Raw genomic sequence first — 12,836 nt, 5'->3', positions numbered from 1 at the left:
CCAATTGTTGAATATGCATATATATATATATATATATATATATATATATATATATATATATACACACAGTGCATGGAATAGAATATACAGTAGATGATATACATTTGATCTGCGCATAATCCTAGCCAGTCGACTATAGTTCAATCCACTCAAAGACAAATCAGACATGATCGAAGGTCCAGCTTGCATTCCCCGCTGACCCCACTGATCCTTCCCTGTCCCCCCCCCCACAATTCAATGACCCACGTCTGGGTCTGGGACGTTGAGTCCAGGAAGAAAATGTGAAGGAAAATGTGTGAGTTATAGTTAAGGTATAAAAATTGGTGGGCAGTGGTCAGGGTGTACAAGTTAGGAGTGGGGTCGTGGGCTACAAGGAGCCCCCAACCAGCTTGGCAGGAGGAGTGCGATAGTTCAAAATTCATATCATAATACAATAGATTTTTATAATTCTAGTGTACACAAGTCATTCGTACTTTGTTGTACTTTACATATCTAATAAAATACATTACCTATAATTAATGCAAGCCAACAATCAATATATTCTAAATATGACATCCATAAATATAATCAACATGATCCACAAAAGTTGTGGTTACGGCAAAAAAGTTACTTCATTACCTGTAGCTTGATAACGTGGTGACTCCCTCCCACTCCTACTAGCGAAATGAAGTTACTTCCGCATTAAAATACGCGATGACCGGCTGCATCGTAACATGGTGTCACACGATGCACCACAGTTATTGTACAACCACATGAACACGGGATCAACCAATCACGAATGAATTTACCGCTTTCATCGCCTGGGTTACATATACAAATATATGCTATATGTTGTTATAATTAGGAAATAACAGTGGTAAACGTGGATGGGAATCGATGGGTACGTCACAATTAAATTCCGATTCAGAGGCCCACGATTCGATTAAATTCTGATTCAGAGGCCTACGATTCAATTCTGATGCATCACTACATTGGCTTTCATTTTATAGTCCATGTAAAACAGTTACCTTTTTAAAAAAAAACAAAAAAAACAATTGCAGAATATAGGAAGGCAAGGCAACCTGGTTTACAATAGTGTGTCAACAAAAATTTTAAAAAGTGCCAATGGCAGCATTTGCTGCAACAAATGTCCGTAACATCTATAACAAAACATTTACAAAAACATATTTAAAGCAGTACTGGGCAGGAAATCAACCTTAATAAAAAAAAATTCACAACACTTTTGATGAAACATTGACTTACAAGTAGTTGAATGGGACTTTTGTCATGCCCTGGGGGTGACTATCATTTTTACAGGCACTAAGTAACTTTGAGGAGGATGGAAGCAACCTTGGCACACCAAAAGATACAAATGTCCTGAATTGCTTTACGGCATACTCACTTCCTCCTTTCGCTATAAGGACGGAAGTCGATTCGAACGTCTACGCGCTATTACTGGTGTCATGGCAGAAGCCCCAAAACAAACCCAAGGGGCACCACCTGGCGTCCAGAATCCAAAATAACAAAAGACAACCAAGGTCAAAAATCACAAACACTAAATAACTAAAACACAAAATAAACTTAAAGAAGCACTGGGCAGGAAATCAACTTGAATAAAACATTTTTACAACTCTTGATGAAACATTGACTTACAAGTAGAACCTTTCGCTATCAGGACGGAAGTCGATTCGAACGTCTACGCGTTATTACTGGTGTCATGGCAGAAGCCCCAAAACAAACAAAAACACAAGTATTGTTTAAACAAAATTAGATTAATTACCTCATCGCTATTCATCTTTTACACAGCCACTGGAAATAGAAATGCAATTCAGTCCAACTTGCAGGGCAGCCAAAGATCAGGATTTCAGGACACTACATGCTGGAGTGCATGGGAAATGTGGTTGACTCTTGTCATAAAACTACCGCTGTTGTCCACATGGCACCACCATAATCAACAAAAACTGACATGAAACAGTGTTGCTTTAAATATAATCTAATTTAGCGTAACCTGTATTTTCATTCTTGAAAGTGCAATATGCAGCATCTGATTGACATTACTGTGTAACTTAACAATGAATGCTGCTTTTATTTAACCTAACATTAAAGTGACAGTGGGGCCGGGATGGCCATGTTTTCACTAACAAGTTCATTTCATATATTTTTTGATAAGGAAAATGAAAAGAGTTGCCATTTTCTATTTTATCCATTCTTTTTGGAGAAATTAGGAAATAAGTGACCCCATGAATAATGCCCCTTGATAATGAGCACAATGACCGCGCCCCCTACCGTTCTATCCTTGTTCGGCCGGAGTCACGCGAGGAACCGATTCCAAACCCTCCATTGGAAATCATTGTACTTTTATTGCTTATAACGTCCAAAAACGGCGATCAATTGGTACCAAAATTTATGTGGACATCTCTACTAATTCCCACTTCAACATATCAAAAGGATTAATCTCTCCGTGGCTGACTTATATGAGAATGAGGAAATGTGGAAGTCAGCAGAGCTACGTAGATTTAGGCTGGGATGAGCACACACTGCTTCTTTGCTTTAAAAAAAAACAAACAAAAAAAACTGCCTCTTTGCTGATCACGGTTAGGACAGGGCGAGGCATTAAACACCAGTCAGGATATTTACAGGATATTTACAGAGACTGAAGTGGGAATGAGTAGACGTGTATTTGGATGAGGAATGGTCCCAGTTTTTTTACTTACAACGCGACCTCCAATTTGAAAGGTAACAGCCGAAATGGCACGTTCCAATGCGGCCACACTCAGCTGTGCAGTCAGCCTCGCTGGAACTTTTCGTTCGTTATTCGATGAGGGCTTTTGTCACTCTCACGCCGCTTCACTCAGGCAGAAGGTGGCAGCTGCAAGCAAAAAGCAGGGACACCGCGCGTGACTGCTTGCGAGGCGACATGTGGCGACATGAAGACACAGGCTCATCTTCACCGCCACACGCAGGGCGGACAGTAAGGAGCTAATGTTGTTATGCTAACGCCTTTTGTTTTAACAACCTGAAGCTAGTTGTTGCTATTAGCCGTCCCATTATCCTACCTTTAGCCGGGGAGGGAAAAAGGGGACGTAAAGCTCCAATCAGCCTGCTGCTGCTGCAAGCCGCCGTCTCTTTCCCTCCTGAGACACGAGTTTAGCATCGCTAAATGTCCAAAATATAACCAGTTGGGGTTCGTGTGCACATTCATGCTCTTGTCCGCTTCAGTTTGTGAAAGTGGAGGAGCAATCGCCATGGTATTTTGGATTTTGTGGAGGTGATCATGATGATCACGTTTTATGTCAATAAATCCAAACTATTGTGCAGAACACTTTTATACTTTCACAGGTTGAAGTGGACAAGAGTAGTAATGTGCATCTGCATTTTGGTGGCGATCGGTCACCGTTTTAGACAACAGAACTGACAAAGCGAGCAATATTACCACGCATGCCTTGCCTCGCGTGACGTAAACCGCTGAGACCGAAAACGTAACATAAGCCACGCCTTTTTTGGGGCGTGGAAATTTGTCGTAAACCTAATCACAAAAAAAGACCATAAATCACTACAGAGTCTTTTGAGGTGGGCATTTTAGTACTAATGTCATTTTTACATGCAAACCTATTATATAAGTGCCAATGTTAGGCTCACCCTAGTGTCCTCTAAGCCCTGAGAAATTGCTCTTAAACAGAAAAACTCTATTATTTAAAGTATAACCCAACTGCATACTTTGGAACAATAAATAACAGACATTTAACTGCTAAGCTAGCAGATGCATATTCTAGGCTTTTGTGTAAGAAAAGAAGCTGATCTACATAGTCTGGTGTTATTGTAGTACGCTGAGCAATAACAATGTCCGCTGCTGTTGATGTCCGCTGCTGTTGAAAACACCCTCTCTGCTGACACACTGGTACCAGGGATACACATATGTAAATTTGCAAACCTGGAAAGCATGAGAAATTTAGCTTCATTTTCCCCCCACCAGCTGAGGGGTGTCATCAGACACTCACTGCATTGAATAAAGTAAAGGCGGACGCAGCAGCAGCAAATACAAATAATCAAGAAAATAATTTATGGGACTTGATGACCAACCATTCTCCATGGTGGAAGACACCAGATCCCACCGTCTGCTCGCCCACTTAGAGCCTCACTACATGCAACATTTCTGATAACTGCCGGATCTCCACCCTTACGCGGTTCTAGTCAGGCTTCTGTAAACAGTCTACCGTACACCTAAGCACTTATTTTGCTATTCTCGACTCTGCATTTCACTTTAGCGATTAGCACACTTAGCGACCCCTCGTTCGCATCCACGGTGAAAACGCTACTTGTTAGTGGGGTTGTTTATTTGTCACATCGGAGGAGATGCAGCATGCAGCTCGTTGCTGCTTTGCACGGACTTACATATTGTATAAATAAAGACCATGCAGCTTCAGGGCAAGCTAGCCTAGCGCTTAGCATTCAAGCAGCCATGGACAAAATGACTTACAGGAGTACGGGAGCGTGTGGTAGGACAACGCTTTTATTTAATTTTTTTAACCAGTTCGGCGCTGGACCTGCCCACAGGAGCATGCCACTAATGATGGCAGCGAATTAATGTTACATGCGGCATCTGCAGTCACGACCCATTTTGTTTTTTTGGGTTTTTTTTGGAGGGGGGAATTTTTTTATTTGTATTTTTTAAAATATTTTTATTAAATTCTCTTGAAAACTTCTTGGGCAGCCGTCTGTTTACTTGGGCGGCGCACCCAAGTATTAACATGGCATGGGAAACACTGCATGTCTTAACTACATTGTAGTACTCTTTAATACCAGCAGGTAGCAGCAGCAGTTTGTCTTTGTTTAGAGACAAGCGAATTAGTGATGCATGTTTATCCAAACAGGCCCATGTTTACCACTAAGTATCAATATGAAAAATTATAAAATACTTTTTTCTTTGTTTATTTAATTCCTCTTCTATTCCTATTATAGACGTTATAATATAACGTCATTCTTCAATGTTATTAAATGCTTAAATACAGGGGTGCACATAAAGATACGCAGGTACGCATGCGCAACAGAAATCACTGATGCGTACCGTCATTTGCGTCACTAGTGTTTTTTCCTCATAGGAGCTCACATTTGATGTTGACAAAAACTAAATATTGTGCCGCCCGCTTTTATATTTTCACAGTTTGAAATGGACAAGAGTAGGAATGTGCAAATTAATTTTAGTGGCAATTAATCACTTTCGGACACTAGGTGACGACAGAATGTGACAAACCAAAACAAGGAACAACACGGATCAAGCCTCCCTGCGATGACGTTGACAGCCTTGAGATGGAGAACAAAAGAAAAAAAAAACACGCCCCAAAAGTGGGTGTGCCAATTTGCGGCTTTAGTCATCACAAAAAAGCCCTTCAATGACTACAGATTCTTATAGGGGGGAAATTAGTGCTGATATAATTTTTTCATACAGACCTATTATATAAGTGTTGATGTTCAGCATAATCAAGTGTTTCTTTAAGATGAATGTACACTGAACTTGTATTAAACTTGCAGCTTGTACCAACATTCCTTACATGTTTATAAATGGAGTAATTGAAATTGAAGGCGATACTGTAGCCTTTTTTTTTTTTTCCAGCTGTAAATGTAAATTAAAATGGAACCCAAAACTATACACTATGCTGAGTTGCACTAACACTATGAAACACTACATATAAATACTAAAAGAAATACTTGTATACACATTTCACTTTTCTTGGGCACCAAGCCTTTTTTTATGTAGAAGAGAGTGAAATCATGAGTAAACTTGGGGAAACTAAACTAAACATTTGTATTGGTTTTTAATTTTATTTTTGTTTAACCTTAATCCAAAACGTTTTGTTTTGCTTCTCTGATATGCATAATTTGATCGACACATTCAAAATGTGGTCTGCACCCGGAATGGAAAAAAAAAGATGAAGAGGAACATGTTTTTTTACCACTCTAAATTAGTATATCCTAACAACCTAGGTATGTTATGTCTTATGTGTTACCATTAAGGGTTTGTGGTCAAAAGGTCATGTTGAGTTAACTGAGTAGTGGGACTTCGGATTTCTTAAATGCAACACTCGGTACGTGGTCACAATGACCGTGAGGCAGCGTATATCTTCTCGCTGTTTGATGTCAGCCGCGGGTATACAAAAACTGTTTGGGTTTTTAATAAACATGAGTTTGCTGACTAATGCCTCCTCAATTCTTAGTAGACACTACAAAATATTAACGTTCCACAACAGGACATGCGTGCGGTGTTCACTCAGACACACACGGTAGCCTGTGTGTGCTAACTAGCTAGCTTCCAGGAACGGCTGTCGCCATAAATGAAATCGGGCATCAGCCACCACGTGCTTCCTTTTTAGATGCTCATTTATCAACGCCATGCTGCTATGAAAGGGAGATTTACATCGTTTTAATTAATTTTGTGAAATGCGCCCTGGCTTTGGGATTTAGTTATTAACTTTAACTTGGGTAGCTATGACACCATTACCCACAATGCTTCTGTTTACATCATGGATGTGCACACGGATTACTGTGCATGTGCGTTGCAATAGGCAAGACATGAGAGAGCGGCTTTTGTTAACATGACGTTGCGAATCGATTATTTTATTTTTTTACATCGTTGCATATTTTAAGCATTTATATCGATTTTTGATACATTTTTACATCCTTAGTATCGGGCGATCTCACTCATGGATGATTGGCATCGGTGTCATAAAACCCTGATCGGAACATCCCTAATTAGGGCCCAAGCAGTGACCGCAGTGGGTTACGTTTGAGCCTGGCCTACGAAAATTGCGAGGCACGTGTAGCACCCCGAGACGTACAAAAAAGTCCATTGCAGCCATAGTCCAAAATGAATCGCGAGTGAGCAATTAATTTTCGAATGGCCAATTTTGGCCCATTTTTGCACATTTACAATTGTCATGCTTTTGCACCCTCATCCAAGAGTGTTCATCCAATTGACTTCTGACTTGGGCTTTGCCGTAATAAGACCAGGTACAAAACGTGAAAAAAATCTTGAGTTTGCGGTAAACTATGACGGGGGCAACGCATCAAATTTTGCATTTAATATATCCTTCGTCACAAAAAGTGCTTAATAACTCCCCTCTACATGCTCCAAAAAATCCCAAACTTCACAAGTTTATAAATGGTAGCAACCTGAAGACATATGACATTTTGTTATTTATTGCTCCACCTAGTGGTAACAAAATATTCTAATGAACTGCACCAAGCCTGTTGAATTAATCCCACTGAAAATTTGTGAGAAAAGCCTTAAGACGTTGATCATGCTCTACACCTAATATTGTGATTTTTTTTTTTTTTTTTGTGGGGGGGGCCATGGTCATTACAATACCTCAAAGTCTGATGTTTTACCTCGACAATAAAAGCAGCTGTAACTTGACCCTGATGATCGTATCTTCTTTAAATGTGCCACATTTGATCATAGTCCAGGCCAGAAGACATGTACGAAGTTATTGTTCATGGTAGTAGTATCGGCACCTACTGGCTAAAGTAAATGTTTTATTCTTTGATGTTTTTTCCTAGAAGGTTAACGAGGTCTACCTCACATTTGCTCTGGAGTGTTTAGGCATACATGATGTTAAAACGTGTAGTGTTAACACGTGTTAAAACTAGGGGTGTCAGTTTAGCGTGTTATTATCGTTGTTAATCCCAACCCCCTTTTGACGCTGTCAATTTTTTAAATTGTGTGATTAGGGTTTCCATAGCAACCAGCAGCTGCATTGATAAAGGCTGCTGGTCACCATGATATGTACATGTATACGTATTAAAAAAAAATCTAGAGTAAGGGAGGTGTTACATCTGCTTGAAAATATTTTGATGAGGATGAATTGCTGTCCCCTGTCATGACGTACGTTGCTGGTAGTGTAACCCTTAAAAGTTGTTCTTTCTTACCTTAGAAGGCTGTGGTAAGGCAGGTTACAATATAGGTTTGACTTTATGTATTTGTTCTGGCGTCTTCCTTGCTAAAGCCAACCAACACGGTTGCGTCTTTATTTCAGACATGAACAGCCTCGTTCTAATTCACCTCTCTCTCGTTTCTTCTTCGCTCAGGAAATGTGCCGTACCAATCCAAATCAAAAAGGAATAAATACGTAAGCACAATATAAATAAATATATATTCACAAAACAATATTGCAGCATTTTAGAAAAATAATATATACAAATTAATATATGCGATTCCCTAATTAATATTAAAAAAATGAAAATATCAATTGGCAACTAAATCAATTATGTATTACAATAGTACATACTAGACAATCGAAATTAATAAATTCATGAGCTTATGTGGTGCTTGTTGACATAATTCATGGATAAAAAAGTCTACTTCCTGGTTACTGTTTGCTGTATTTTATAACAGCACGACACATGCAGCCCGAGAGCCACAGCGGTCCACCAACTGTTTCTCATTAATTTATCTGACACAATTTACATAAAAATATACCCACAACAGAATTTTTATACACAAAATACCTTTATTAGACACGAGCAGCGAGTAATAATCTTTTTCGTCAATGAAGTTATTGCCAGAGCGCAATAAAAGTGACATCCATAAAAATGACTGCTCTCGTAGTTCTAATCCTGGTAGTCCAATTTTAAGCACAGTACAGAAAACCAAGCAGCGCTTGAGCAACAAGTCGCCCTCAACAAGCAATAACTATATCTGTTGGAACAACACCAATGTAAATGATTGTGTGTGTGCGTGCGCGGACGGGTGTGTGTGTGTTTTTGAAAAGGCTGAGGGGCTGTTTGTGTGCGTTGAATCCAATGCTTGTTTTTTTCAATTAAAGGGGAAGGCAACCCAAACATTTTTTGTTCAAGAATATGTTCTATGCAGGCCCCCTAGTTGAAACAAGGCATTCTGATTAATATTGTGTTTGTGGAATATGAATCAAGCAGCAAAATCTAGCCATCTCAGGGGTCGGCCATTTTATCACTTCTGTCGACTGAAAATGACATCACAGATGTCCTGAGAGCTCAAATAATGACCAATCATGGCTCAGTTTCAGAAAACAGGTGAGCTGTGATTGGTCGTCACCTGAGCTCTGAGCAACTGTGATGTCATTTTCAGTCGACAGACAAAATGGCCGCCCCCAGTGATGGCTAAAAACAGGTGGATTAACTCTTATTCCACAAACACAATATTTATCAGAATGCCTTGTTTCAACTAGTGGGCTTGCATGGAGCATATTCTTGAAAAAAATATATATTTGGGTTGACTTTCATTTAATAAAATATTTGCATAAGAAAATCAATCCTCTTATTCATGTTAAGGGTATTAAAATTCAAGAAAATAATGGGACAGAAAAATCAAGGGATTTTTTTTACAATAAATAAAATGCGCAATTAACTGAGTTAACAATGAAAAAATGTGATTAATAACGATTCGATATTTTAATCGATTGACAAAATCACTATTTTATTAGTTTATTGTGCAATTTATGAAAAAAATGGCTCACTTGCGGCCCCTAGAACATTTTAACAAAGCAACCCCTGCTGCAACGTTTCACCTAGATCTAAGAAAATTTGGTGGCATATGTAACAGCCGACGTATGTATGTAACCATATGTAACTTGCGTCGCAATGGACGCCCAAATTACGGTTTTCTTGCTGCTGCTGCTGGTGGCTATTTTTTGCGCGATCGTGTCCTGTGACTTGGCTCGAAGCCGCGCCCCCATTGTTTACAGCCGGAATCAGCTGTTAGCACTCCGTGCTAAACCCGCGCCGGCTCCCGGGGCGAGACCTGATATCCCCCGTGAGCTGAGGAGGAAGAGACGGGGATCTCGTGTGGGGGTTAAACGCCGGGAAAGGAGGAGACGTTACCATCCTGTCCTCCCGTCTGTTATCATGGGGAATGTTAGATCTCTCCCCAACAAGATGGACGAGATAGCGGCGCTTACCCGGCATGAGAGGGACTTCCGGGAGGCTAGCCTGATGCTATTCACGGAGTCTTGGCTAACAGCGCTAACGCCGGACGCGGTCGTTGAATTGGACGGCTTCCAAATCATTCGCGCGGACAGGACGCTGGAGAGTGGTAAGAGGAAAGGAGGAGGGCTGGCTGTGTTTGTGAACGATAGATGGTGTAACCCTGGGCACATCACGATTAAGGAGCAGCTTTGCAGCAGGGATATTGAGCTGTTAGCTGTTGGCTTGAGGCCATTCTACATCCCGCGAGAGTTTAGTCATGTGATCGCGGTGACCGTCTACGTCCCACCAGCTGCCAGCAGCGACACAGCCTGTGATGTCTTGACTGCAGCAGTGAGCAGGCTACAAACACAGCGCCCAAATGCCCTGCTACTCATCTCTGGTGACTTCAATCATGCCTCCCCTTCCTCCTCTCTGCCTTCATTCACACAGTATGTCACCTGCCACACCAGAGACAATAAAACACTGGACATTTTCTATGCCAACACCAAGGAGGCATACACATCACTGCCCCTCCCGCTCTGGGCAAAGCTGATCACAACCTGGTGGCTCTCCAGCCTGTGTACAAACCTTTGGTCCGCAGGCAGCCAGCTGTGACCCGCACGGTTCAGAGATGGTCTGGTGAGGCCGAGGAGGCCTTAAAGAACCAGCTGAAGAAGATGAAGGCAAGGAAGGCAGCGGGTCCAGATGGCATCAGCCCCCAGCTCCTCAAATCCTGCGCAGACCAGCTGTGTTGAATTGTCCAGCACATGTTCAACCTGAGCCTGAAGCTGGGAAGAGTCCCCCAGCTGTGGAAAACATCCTGCCTGGTCCCGGTGCCAAAGACCCCCCACCCGAAGGAGCTCAACAGCTTCAGACCAATGGCGCTGACGTTTCACCTGATGAAGACCCTGGAGAGACTTGTCCTCGTCCATCTGCGCCCCCTGGTGAGCTCCTCAATGGACCGACTCCAGTTCGCATACCAGCCTGGCATCAGTGTGTATGATGCCATCATCTACCTCCTCCACACTTCACTCTCCCACCTGGAGAAGGCGGGGAGCACTGTGAGGATCATGTTCTTTGGTTTCTCCAGTGCTTTCAACACCATCCAGCCCACCCTATTGGGAGACAAGCTGGAGCAGGCGGGAGTGGCCCACCACCTCACCACATGGATCCAGGACTACCTCACAAACCGGCCACAGTATGTGAGGAAACAGGACTGTGTGTCTGACGTGCTCCTCTGTAGCACAGGGGCCCCATAGGGAACTGTCTTGGCTCCCTCCCTGTTCACCCTCTACACCTCGGACTTCAACTACAGCACCCCTACCTGTCACCTGCAGAAGTTCTCTGACGGCTCTGCCATTGACGGCCTCATCACAGGCGGAGATGATCGGGAGTACAGAGAACTTACTCAGGGTTTTGTGGACTGGTGCCAGCAGAACCACCTCCTGATCAATGCGGGGAAATCCAAAGAGATGGTGGTGGATTTCTGTAGGCGCCATCTCTCTGCACCTGCACTAGTGAATATCCAGGGAACAGATGTTGAGAGGGTCTCAACTTACAAGTACCTGGGTGTTCATCTGAACAATAAACTGGACTGGAGCGACAGCACAGACGCCTTCTATAAGAAGAGTCAGAGCAGACTCTTCCTACTCAGGAGACTGAGGTCTTTTGGGGTTCAGGGGACACTCCTCAGGAACTTTTATGACTCGGTGGTTGCATCGGTCATTTTCCAGTGAGTGGTCACCTGGGCAGGCGGCGTCTCGGCCCGGGACAAGAAGCGGCAGGACAAACTGATCAGGAGGGCCGGCTCTGTCCTGGGCTGCTCCCTGGACTCTGTGGACTCAGTGGGGGACAGAAGGATGATAGCCAAGCTGTCATCAATGCTGGACAACCCGGCCCAACCCCTCCAGGGCACTCTAACAGCACTCCACAGCTCCTTCAGCGACAGACTGTTACACCCTCACTGTGAAAAGGAGAGATTCTGCCGCTCCTTCTTGCCTGCTGTTGTCAGACTCTTTAACAAGAACATTGTGTAGTCTCTACAAACTGGCGGACATTTTTGCAACTGTGCAGTCCTGCACCTGAGTTTATATCGCGCAATACTCAACATTCCCAACAACTGTTAATCCGCCATTTTTAACTTATCTTCTAAATCCTTCTAGAGATTTTATCTGATTGTCTTGAAAATGTAGGTGTTTCATCCTAAGATGTTCAAGATGATAAAGGAAAAGAAAAGCTTTTTATTTTGCCGAACGCTATTGCTGTGGTGACGTGCTAATTGTCCCAAAAAAGTGACTCTGATTTTCACATTTGTGAAAATGTATGAAACTTGGCATACATCACGGCTATCAAAATAATCATATTTCATTAGTTTATTGTACAGTTTATACGATTTGGCTCAGCAGCGACCCCTGGAAAGTTGTATTAAACCAGAACCGGTTGCCAGGCTACTGCTAACCTTTTGGGTGCCCTAAGATGAAAAGTGAGATGGTGCATCTTACCCCGATATTACCATTTATTGAGGCCCTACGGTTTTTTTTGTGGGGGGAGAGGCCTGATGGGTAAATAGATACATACAGTTACAGTGGTACCTCTACTTACGAAATAAATTGGTTCTGGAAGAAATTTCTGAGGTAGAAAATTTTGTTAGTAGCGTTTTCCATGTAAATGCCCTAATCCGTTCCAAGCCCCCCAATATTCAGACATAAATGTTTTATAAAGCATAAAAATGAATGAAAACATGTAAGAAGTACATGTTACAATTATATTATTGCACATTAAATTAGAGTTGTGCATAATGTAAAAAAACAAAGAATAGAGTAAGGAATAAAAAAAATGATGGTCGTTTACCCTTTAATTGCTGTCCTCAATGCTTTTTGCCCTCTTTGGTTCATGTTCTCTCTCAGAAATGTTTTTTGCCT

General features: G+C 42.0%; 1 protein-coding gene across 10 annotated transcripts in view; it reads left to right on the top strand.

The window, feature by feature from the left end:
* The window catches only part of orc1 (origin recognition complex, subunit 1), a 107,908-nt gene that overhangs the window by 57,705 nt on the left and 37,367 nt on the right, over positions 1 to 12,836 (top strand). The window lies entirely within an intron of this gene.

Source organism: Filicampus tigris, chromosome 12, assembly GCF_054856515.1.
Source record: "Filicampus tigris isolate MCC_2025a chromosome 12, RoL_Ftig_1.0, whole genome shotgun sequence".
Taxonomy (NCBI): domain Eukaryota; kingdom Metazoa; phylum Chordata; class Actinopteri; order Syngnathiformes; family Syngnathidae; genus Filicampus; species Filicampus tigris.
The sequence above is the reverse complement of the archived record's forward strand: the minus strand, read 5'-3'. Positions and strand labels throughout refer to the sequence as shown.